An 11,983-nucleotide genomic window follows, 5' to 3' on the forward strand; every position below is an offset into this window, starting at 1 on the left:
ATGCTTTTCCCCATCACCACCAGTGCAATATTGAGCAACTGAGCTATGTGCCAGGGACTCAGGATGATATCTCCTTTGCCAGTCCCTGAACCCCATCTTACTGCACATTATCTTATACCATTCTTGGCACCATTTGTGTTAATTCAGGTCCTCTGAAAAGCAGATGCCGAGATGGGATTCGACTTTTTAGAGATTTAGGAGGAAAATTCGGTAAAGAAAAAAGTGTAGGGAGCTGGAGGAAGCCCTCAGAGTCATTTGACCAAGATGCAGTTCTGACCTCCATACAGGAGAGGGGGAAGGAGAAAAAAGCTGAGTAGAAAAAGTCTTAGAATTCAGGTGCAATTCAAGAAAGTTTCATCAAGATCTATAGGGAATCTTCAAGTCAAAGTCATTAGCAGAGGAGACCCACATCCCTTAGGAACAAGCCTACCTTAGCATCTTTGCTGAACTCAGTCACTGTATTTAGACAGCTTGTTTGATAGTTGGCCTTGGTGTGAAGACAGTGATGGTTTTCAGAGCCCAGCAGCTGGGGTGCTCAGTCAACCTCACTCCCCATAGTCAGAGATCTGAGAGACACATTCCCGTTGCTGCCACTTCATCTTGAGGATTCAATCTTCTGTATGGTCTGAAAGTTCTCTGCATTCAATCAGTGGATGAGAAGGGCGAGAAGTGACATCCCTCTGCCCACGTTGGTGAGAATCAATCACACAGATGAACTTCATTGTAAGAAGAGTCTGAGAAATGTGTTCCTGGTTAGGGGACCACTTAGCAGCAAGAAGATATAATACGGAGAAAGAAACACAAGCCTTTGATGGATAGTGGGTCCTTCCTGCCACTTAGAATAAATAAAAGTGAGTGAAAGACTAATAAAAATGTAATTATTCTGATGGGATTGATGATAAAAGAAGGGAAAGAAAAAATAAACAATATTAGAAAGGAAAAATGGGGTATAACTACAAATACAGTATAAATCAAAAATAAATGTCAATACTCTGATCTATATGCCAATAAATTTGAAAAATTGATAAAATATTGCTTACCAAAAATGTTGAAAAATAAATGTAAAACCTTAATAATATGATAACAGTTTAAAAATAATTTATAGTTAAAGATATTCCAATCCCCATACACCAGTCCCAGAAATGTTTACAGGTGAGTCCCACTAAGTAACCTTATATACGTTCTTTCAGAGATTTTTTTTTAAAGGCCATCCCCAGAACAGTGTATGAGTCTGCTAAAACCATGAAATCAAAACAAGGAAAGAATAAGACAGTCAAATTATAGGTCAAACTCACTCATGAAAATAGATGCAAAAATTCAAAATAAAATATTAACAAATACAACCCAACAATGCCTATGCATTTGGTTCAGAAACCAAACCCACTGACATCTTGATCTTAGACTTCTGGTCTCCAGAACTGTGACAAAATAAATTTCTGTTGTTTAAGCCACTCAGTATGTAGTATTTTGTTATGGCAGCCCTAGTAAACTAATACATCAGTTCTCTACGTGTTAAACTATAAATTGAAACCAATTCTAAACACAGTTTCAGCATATTATTAAGGAACTTCAAAAGTGTATTCTAAAATTCATATGGAATAGCAAACAGCTAAGAACATCAAATGAATACTGAGGAACAACATAAGGGCATTGCCCTATCAAATATAAACGTATACCATTTATAAAGGCACACAATTAAAGTTGCGTAGTGTTTACACACCAATAAATTAATATATCTGTAGGAATAAAATAAAGGACCCAGAAACAGACATATCCATATATGAAAATAAAACAATTCAGACCGTAGGAAAATGATACTTTATCCAATAATGAGAATGAGACAATACATAAACTTTGTGAAAAAATAAAATTAGGTTGTTTATCTCACAAAGCACACAGAAATAACAGTGAAGTGGATTAAAATCCTAAATATGTGAGGTGATGGATGTTTTAATTAACTAGATGGGGAATCCTTTCACAACATATACATATATCAAATCATCACATTGTACACTTCAAATATCTGATAATTTTATTTGTCAGTTATATCTCCATAAAGCTGAAAAAAATTCTAACTATGAGAAGCAAAGCCATAAAGTATTAGGAGAAACTATAGAAGAATATCTTCATGTCTTCAGGTTATGTATTGATTTTTTTTAGAGAAAACGCAAAAATCGCAATAAAGCAAAATTATTAATAACTTTTGATTACCATAAAATTTAAAATTCCTCTAAAAATATGTCACCATGGCAAGATGAAAAGAGAAGCTATTGACTAGAAGATATTAAATATATTCAACATATATAAAGAATACATAAATCAATAAGAAAAAGACATACAACCCAATAGAAAAATAGAGAACAGAATTGAACAATCAATTCACAGAAACGTAAAAGTGAATGAAACATATTTAAATAAAGGTTCCATATCACTAGTGATCAGGAAAATGATAATTTAAAATTCCAGATATCATTTTACTCTCAATCAATGAGCAGAAATTAACAAATCTAGCAATAATAAGCATTAGGCGGGAATGTGAAGCAATGGGAGCTCTTATCCACAATTGAGGGGCTATAAATTGGTACAATCACTTTGGAAAAGAAAGTAACATTATCTAGTAAAGTTGAAAATAAGCATATCCAGTGTCCAAGAATTCCACTGGTAGGAAAATACCCTACTGTACCCCTTGCACAGGTAAACAGGAACATGCTTACAAGAATGATTAACGGCGGTGTTTTTAAAAGAGAAAAATCAGAATCAACCTAAATTCCTACGGGTAGGAGAATGGATAAATTAATACATTCATACAATGAAATATAACACAATGGTAATAACAAATAAACTAGAGAGCTGCACATATCAGCATGGAAAAATCTCAAAAACATAAATTTCTGATAAACATACAAATAGTAGAGAAATATTTAAAATATGATTCTTAAATAAATTTTACAACATTCAAAATAATACTATGTATGGCTAATGAATATGGATAAAATATAATTTAAAACATCATAAAATATGCATGTAAACAATAGAAAATTCATGCTGGTGACTAATTTTGGGGAGAAGAGGGTAAAGAGTGGAAAGGGTATATTTACATAAGAAGCTTCAAATAGATCTGTAATACAAAATATGAAATAAATATAAAATGATTTCACAAAAAATAAATGGTTAAATATCTGATTGCAAAATTTATTTTCTATATTTTCCTGAAAGCTTGACATTTCAAAGTAGAGATTATCTTAAGACACCTAAGAAAAGGTGTTTTGTTTTTATTGTTTTTTTATTTTTATTGCTTTACCTCTGACTTTGGTGAGTCTTCATAACTGAGAAATATCCTACATTTCTTCTTACAAACATTATAGTGTATAAAAGGATTGATTTTGGAGGTTTGATAGTCAGCTCATTTATGAGTACTACCAGCATTTTATTGTTTTTTCTGTCTTAGGAGAAATGTTGCTTCACATAGTCATCTGGATACTGGCTGTCTATTTGGGTAGGATATGACTTTCTTCGGAAAGAAAGGAGAACTAAAACTATGGTAATGGAAAAAAAGAAGTATGTGTGTGTGTTTGTGTGTGTGACCTCAGGTTATAGATCACTTGCTAAGGTGAGTAAAATTGGATCTCTTAGAACTTTTTGGGTATTTGGGTACTATTGGTACTTTCGTGTTCAGTTGAATTCAAATAACATTTCATCTCTATTTTTATTGCTGCTGTAAATAGTGTTTACTGGACACTCATTGAATACCAGCACTACAGGCTAACTGAAAAATTGAATTAACTATATTTATAATATTCTTAAAATAAATATGCTTCTTCAGAGTTCTGATGACTTTTCTTAATACAGACAAATGTCCACGAGTGAAGCTGACTTGAAAGCTCTGAGTAATTTCTACAACTCCAGGCAAGTTAATAATTGTTTTGGGCTCAAGTTTCTTCATCTCAGAAAGGTATTATTAAGCTTAAACACTGTTTACTCTTCTCCTTCCCACAAGATTTTGTACATCACTCTAGCAGTAGGAAATCATTGAATTGTAAACTCTTGCACCTAACAAGACCATAGAGAGCATTTGATGTTAGCGAGGCCCCTTAGGGTGAATTTTGAAAGCTCATAGTGAGAGTGTCAGGACTAGAATCCAGATGTTTCAATTTTCATCTTAGTATTTATTCATTGTAAAATGAGTTTACTTCATTATTTTTCTCTCTGTGGGAAAAAAGTCACATCATCATCAGTCTCTACATTTTTCTTATTCACAATGCCCAACTTAAATTAAAAAAAATTAAAAGACGTCCAAGGAGAATCCAAAAAAAAAAATAATCAGAGAATAGTAGCAAACTCCAAGATAAATAAGATAAACGAGGAATTGGAGAAGTTTTAAGTGACCATCATTAATAAGTTAGAGAAAATAGATTTTTTTAATGGCTGAAAAGAGGAAGAATTTCAACTGATAATTGGAATCTACAAAAAAGAATCAAATGGACATTCTAGAACAGAAAAAAAAGGAATACCTATAACTGAGAACTATTGGCTGGGTGGAAAGAGACATTTAGCAGAAGCAGAATTAGTGAACTCAAAGATGAACAAGAAAACATGTTAAAACCAAATCATAAAGGCACAAAAATGATGGAAAGGGCAGAACAGCATAGGAAATGTAATCCTAGAAGAAGCGAACAGAGAGATGCAACAATTAAAGAGTAAACGGTCAAGATGTTTCCTAACATGCTGAAAATTATCAGCCTACAGATTCAAGAAGCTTAGCAAAACCTAAACAAGATTAATACAAAGAAAATTTCACAATATTTTGGGCTAATTGGGCTGAACTCATGGATCTGCATGATCAGCTACTGGGTCGACTGGGGGCTGTGGTTCAGGATGGACTTAGCTAGGATGGGTTATATTTGCTCCCAGTGGCCTCATCCTCTAGTAGGCTATCCTGCTTATTCTCACAGCAGCCAGACAGGGTTCCAAGAAAGGAAGAAATAAGGCTCAGAATTGACTCATGCCACTTCTACCACATTCTATAAGCCAAAGCAAAATACGAAGCCAGATCAGGTTCAAGGGGTAGAAAAATAGTCTTCACTTCTTGATGGGACCAGCAACATCGCACTGTATGGAGTGTGGATGTGGGAGGGGAGTAATTGAAGATAGTTTTGTAACAATCTACCGACACTTATCAGGGAAACCCAGAGTGCCTTGCATACACATACCATTTCTTCTAATTCATAATCATAGTTTGGGTTCAGTGTTCTGAATGAGAATACCAAAGAAAATGGATGTCATTTAATCTGTTTAAGACTACAATGAGTGGCAGAGACTTTACCTTTTTATAATACGTTGCTTTTCAAATGCCTGCCCCAAACCATCTATTACAAAGCTCTACATGAGTGATCACATGCCAGCTAAACATGTCTTAAAGTGTGCTTTACCCAGCCATTAAAAAGTGTTTTCAGGGGCCGGTCTGGTGGCGCAGCAGTTAAGTGTGCGCACTCTGCTTCGCTGGCCCGGGATTCGCGGGCCCAGATTCCAGGCACACACAGGCGCACCGCTTGTCAAGCCATGCTGTGGCGGCGTCCCATATCAAGTAGAGGAAGATGGGCACAGATGTTAGCCCAGGGCCAATCTTCCTCAGCAAAAAGAGGAGGATTGGCATTGGATGTTAGCTCAGGGCTGGTCTTCCTCACATTAAAAAAAAAAAGAAAGTGTTTTCAAAGTTTTGCACTGCTTGCTGACAATTTCAAGCAAAGCCCAAATTCCGGCTTCTCTTGGGCATTAGCGGATCCACAGCACTGAGCCCAGGCTGCTTCACTGCAGCAACTGTATGAGAGAATGTTTTCCCCATTCTGCCCCAGCCTCAGCATTCCCCACCACCTCACCCACAACCAGCTTCCCTCATTTAAGTTACCTTTCTAACCTTTAGAAGCATTTGGGTTTGTAAGTTCCTGCTCTATACCAGGGGCTCAATTCTGTTGTTAATTGGCATTTTAGCTACCAGTATTTGGTAGGATAATTAATTTGTATATTTTTCTTAGTGTAGAAGAATGAAACAGGAGAACTGGTTATCTCCCCCACCACACCCCATCTCAAGAAGCATTAGCAATGCTAATTCTAAGAATTAGTCCTAGAGTTGGGGATCTTGTAAAAACACTGATTATGATTCAGTAGATCCGGTTGGGGCCTGAGATGCTGCATTCCAAACAGGTTCCCAAGTGATGCCTTTGCTGCTAAACCTCACACTGAGCAGCAATATGCTAGAGAATGGCAACCTCCTAAAGGGTGAGGTTTAGGAGGCTTTGTCCAGGAGGAGGGCGGATAGCTGTTTGGTGAGTGGGGTCAGGTGGGAGGATTGTCCCTAATGAAGGGAAAATTCCTGGGCCTAGAAAAGATTGCTGGGTTTTGTGAATCCTGTAACTAACCCGGATCTGATTCCTTAGGGAGACAGTCTCGCAGGGACTCTGATGAGGTGACCAGAAGGACCTGGGGTTCTGACACAGAGAACAGTGCTAGCAGGGCAGGCTTATGGACATGCGATTTTTGCAGTCTCAGCCCCACGCTTACAAGAGCCTGCACTTGTTTTAAGCTCTGCTCTCACCATCTTGAAAGTCTTAATAAATTAGGACAAGAGGTCTGAATTTCCATTTTGCACTGAGCCCCATAAATTATGTAGCTGTTCCTGACAGCAGTGAGAATTACCTCAAAAGGTGCCCACTTGGCAAGAAACAGGGGGAGGCCACCCATCTTTGAGCTAACTCCTGAGTTCAGAGAAGGAGCATTAAGAGACAATCATAATGAACTTATCTCTAAGCCCATCTACACCATACTCCCATCTCATTTGAGTGCTACATAATATTCAACAATTTTTTTGCCGCCCCAGAGAAGGAGAGTCCTCAAACATGACTGAGCTTGAATTTCTGGTCACCCAGGGGAGTGCAGGCTCTGAATTAAACTTAATTTGATTTAGATAAATAATGAAGCATTTTTAAACCCTGGATGATAGAGCAAGGAACATAACCACTGCACATGTTTAGAAAAACAGATCAATCTGATCAAGAATTTTATAGGCAGTCACAAACAGTTATAAGTACATAAACACCTCGCCAAAAGGACATCATGTCAGTAAATTGATTGACTGTTAAATGGAGGGTAGCTTGTGATTACATCTGTTCAACAGACTCTGTGGTACCCACATCATCAAAACGGTGTTAGTGTGGGCCCTGAGTCAGAAGCGGAGAGAGCTACTGGGACAGTGCTCTGGTGGCGTTCACTAAAATCAGATGCTGTCAGGCATCCTGAGTGATGAACTGGGACAGAAAGCAATTGACATTTGTTCAGATCTTTCAAGGGAAGCTAGAAGTGTGAACAAGAAGAGTTTGAAGAAGATCTTCATTAGTGATGAAGTGATGCATCAAAGCTTGCAGGGGAGACTTTGATGCCCAGAGGCCCAAGAAAATATATGTGTCAAAATCAGAAGTGAAGCCTATGTCGATTCTTTTTTCTCCTTTGACATCAATTGCCTTGTTCATGTAAAATTAATCTCACAGGGTCCATCTATCCTGTATGGTTTGAAATTAAGACACAATTGAGAATGTCTGTATAATCTAATAGAATCGAACCATGCTTTTGTCTTTATAAATGAGCAGGTAATCTATTGAATACCCACCATAGCAGCGGGCCGTAAGAGAATTTAAAGATGAATCAGCCTCGGGTCCTGCAATCAAGATTGTACTTTTCAGAAACAGATAAGACATGGACAAGAATGAGGTAAAAAGTCATGCCATGTGAAAGATACTGTGAAAAATGCTTATAGTTATTATGATTCCAAGGACTTGATTCCTACTTGGGAGATTGGATTGGAGAAAAGGGACAAGTTGATGGAAGAGGATGCAGCATTCTTGTTGGGTCTTAAGATGTTGGTAACATTTGACTTTTTACTGTTAATAGGGAAGGTCATTCTAGATACAAGAAGCTACTTGCATAAAGACATGGCGGCAGTGAAGAGTGGGCATATATGAAAACTTTTAGGAAAAATTAGAAAACTGTTGTGCTGGAAAATGTGGTTCTGAAACACATCGTGGAGTGAGGGACTGCAAAAGTGAGAGAGAAAGTCCTAATCCCTTGGCTGGTGCTAGTGTTTTCATTTGTTGGCTTGTTTATTTTTGAAGGACTTTTTGAAACTCTTAATGTTCTTATGTTCACATTGATTCCCAAAAGGAAGACACCATGGAGTTTTCTATTTTTTTAATAAAATTTGATTTCAGACCCATTTTAGATTTGTAGAATCATTGCAAAAATAATACAGAGAGTTCTTGTATATACCACACCCAGTTTCCCCCATTGCTAATATCTTACATTAGTATGGTACATTTGTCACAATTACTGAAGTAGTATTGGTATATTCTTATTAACTAAAGTCCATACTTTATTCATATTTCCTTAGTTTTTACCTGTCCATTTTCTGTCCCAGGATCCCCTCAAGGACACCGCATTAACTTTAGTAGTCCTGTCTCCTGAGGCTCCTCTTGGTTGTGACAGTCTCTCAGATTTTCCCTGCGTTTGACGACCTTAACAGTTTTGAAGATTGATGCTCAGGCATTTTGTAGAGTGTCCCTCAAACGAGATTTGTCTGATATTTTCCTCATAATTAGACTGGGGTTATGGGTTTGGGGAGGAGATCACAAGGTAAAATGCCATTTTCCTCACACCATATCAAGCGTATATCCTAGCAGGATGACTTATTACTGTTGATGTTAACCTTGATCACCTGGCTGAGGTGGTGTTTGTCAGGTTTCTCCACAGTAAAGTTACTCTTTTCTTTTTCCTGTTTCCACACTCTTTGAAGGAAGTTACTCTGCTCAGCTCACACTTCAGGAGTGAGGGGCTATGTTCTACCTCCTTGACAGCAGAGTATCTACAGTTGACCATACTTGTGTGAGTCCATTTCCAGGCATAGTATTGTGTCCCATTGATCTCTGTATCTATTCTATCAACAGTACCATGCTGTCCTGCCTACTATAGACCTATAGTAAGTGTTGATATCAGTGGAGAGTCTTCCATCTTTGCTCTTCTTCAGTGTTTTAATGCTTAGTCAAGGTCTTTTGCCTTTCCATTAAACTTTACAGTTAGTTATCATTATCTACAAAATAGATAATAAACATGCAGACAAAAGAATAAATAAGATAATTTAAAATAGTGGAGATAATTGATAGTGATATGGGGTAAAGAGAGACTGGGGGGCTAATTTTTGTGATTAAGGAAGATCTCCTTAGGAGATATCATTTGAGACAAATGAATGAAAAGACAAAGTCCTATCAAATTCTAGAAAGTAGATCTCCAACGAAGAGACTGAGGAGTGAAGGGCTCTGAGTAAGGTTCAGTTCGCTTTGCTTTTAGCAACTCCAAGAAGGCCAGTGTGGTTGCTGCGAAGCAAGCAGGGAAGAGCTGTAAGACATGAAGTTGAATGCAGTTGGAGCACTAGGTAGGGATTAGAACATGTAGGTGCTGGTGGATGATTTTAGACAGAGTTTTAGAGAGGAGTGGGGTCAGAGCAACCCTGGACAAGTGTTTGACAGAACCTGGGTAGGCACTCTAATACTTGATTGAAATTCACATACAACGGATAATTTTTTACATTGTGTTTAAATTTTTTCCCTTTTTTTTTTTTTTTTTGGTGAGGAAGTTTTGCCCTGAGCTAACAGCTGTGCCAATCTTCCTTTATTTTGTATGTGGGACACCACCACAGTGTGGCTTGATGAGTGGTGTGTAGGTCCATACCTGGGATCCGAACCCGCGAACCCCTGGCCGCCAAAGCAGAGCATGTGAACTTAACCACTACACTGCCGGGCTGGTCCCCATTTTCCTGCTCTTTTTTAGCTTTGTAGCAGTTATAAAGGTAGGCTAGAAAACATGAAAGGAAATAATTCAGAGAATTTTGTACTTTCCAATATGAACCAAAGTTTTAATAACCACGAATACCTGCCTCACCTGTAGAAGACAGATTAAAATGCAGTGCATGTCCATGTAACCTGTCCATTCTTCATGATCTTTGACTTACGTGTGTACAGTCTTCTTTCTTAATTTCTTACTATTCTTTAGATCTCTCCCCTACAATATGTCTCTTTCTCTCTTCCTCCCTCTGTCCTTTCTCCCTCTGTCCTCTGTCTCTTCTTCCCATCCCCCTTTAAATCTACATGGATCTATGGATCTACCTATCTATCTACCTATCTATCTATCAATCTATCTATCTATATCTATCTATCTATCTATCTCTATCTATCTATCTATCTATCTATCTATCTATCTATCTATCTATCTATCTATCTAATCTGATCTAATTCAAGGACCTACAAAGGTAAATCTGTTAGTTTTGCAACGTTAGGTTGCCTAGAGAGACTTTCTGCTTCAACAATCTAGAATCATTGCTATTCCCCAAACTCATTCTCGCGTCTCTGTTTGTTCATGCTGTTTCCCCTCCCCTGGATTATCTCACAAGGACTCCACCCTGTAGAAATGCTACCAATTCTATAGGAACCAGTTGAAATGCTATCTTCTCTACAAATCACTTCTTGAGAGTCAAAGCGTTAGAGATGACTTTTGGCCTGGGTGGTACTGGATCTGAGCTGTGCTTTGGGGGAAATTACTCTGACATCAATGTGCAGAGTAGCTGCAAGATAAAGAAGTAAAGTGGAATAGTTCAGGTTGGTGAGACTCAGAAACCATTATTTTTGAAAGCCTGTGAGCCATTTTCCCCAACTCGCTGCAGTTTTGCACTTTTTCTCTAGTCATATGTGTCAGTGGCACAGGTGGTCAGTAATTTTATTTCTTAATGAGAACAAATGAGTCCTGGATGCTTGATGGAGGCTGGCTGAGTCCCTGTGATGATGACAAAATCACTAGCTTGGTCTCCAGAGTTGAAAGAATACTATGTAAACACGGCTGTGGGTCACACGTATTCAATTTAAGCAATTGCATTTGGACATGTGATGATTCTATCTGAAAATGGGATCAGTCAGGGAGAAAAATGGGCTCTGCGAGGCTGAACAAACAAGTCGCTCACCAAAAATTGAAATTTCCATTTTATCCCTGAGTTCTTAGATGAAGCTGTCCATGTCTATGAAGCTCTGAAGAATTCTTCTTTCTTTTTCCCTTGTGTCAAATAAGTTGTACCGTGTGTGTGTGTGTGTGTGTGTGTGTGTGTGTGTTTGTGTGTGTGTTTACCAAATGCCTACAACGATCCTGCTGTATTTGGTACAGAGCAAGACGCATGGCGATAGAGCTGTTGCTGCATTTGTAACTCTGTGTCTGCAGAGCTCAGGCTACAGGACAGTGCAGTTCTCTCTCTCTCTGTCTCACTCACTTTCCTTCCCCTTTCTCCCCTCTTTCTCAATCTAAATCAAAATGAACAGTGATCATGAAATCTGCCTTGCTAATTGCATTTCCTGAACCAAACAAGATAACAATAGGGCTCTTTGGGAATGCAAGTCAACTAACTTTATATCTTTATGATTGTAAAAATATGATTTCTTATTCCCCTGTGCCTCAGTCAGAGCTAATCTGAAATGTGCATTGTCATTATTGTTTCTATGGGCATACAGCCCTAATTTCCGAGCCAGACCATCCTTTAACCTCCTTTAGGTTACTGAGACAGCAATTGCAGATTGAGATTTTCTCTTTAGAATTGCATCCAGTAGTTCATAGTAGTAGTAGTGGTAGTAGTAATAATAATATGTATCATTTATTGGGCAATTATTATGTGCCAGCCATGGTGCTAAACACTCGCTATATAGTCTATAACTTAATCCTTCTAGTCATCCTCTGCAATAGCAATCATTGTCCCCATTTTGGCAATGAGGGAGTTAAGGCTCAGAGAATATATAGGGCAAGCAACTTATAAGTATTAGAGCCTGGATTCAATCCCAGGTCTATTGAAATTGTCATCTTAATCACTCTACCACATTGCCACTCAGGACTTTTAAAAGGAGAAGCT

The sequence above is a fragment of the Diceros bicornis genome, chromosome 2 (genome assembly GCF_020826845.1).
Source record: "Diceros bicornis minor isolate mBicDic1 chromosome 2, mDicBic1.mat.cur, whole genome shotgun sequence".
NCBI lineage: Eukaryota > Metazoa > Chordata > Mammalia > Perissodactyla > Rhinocerotidae > Diceros > Diceros bicornis.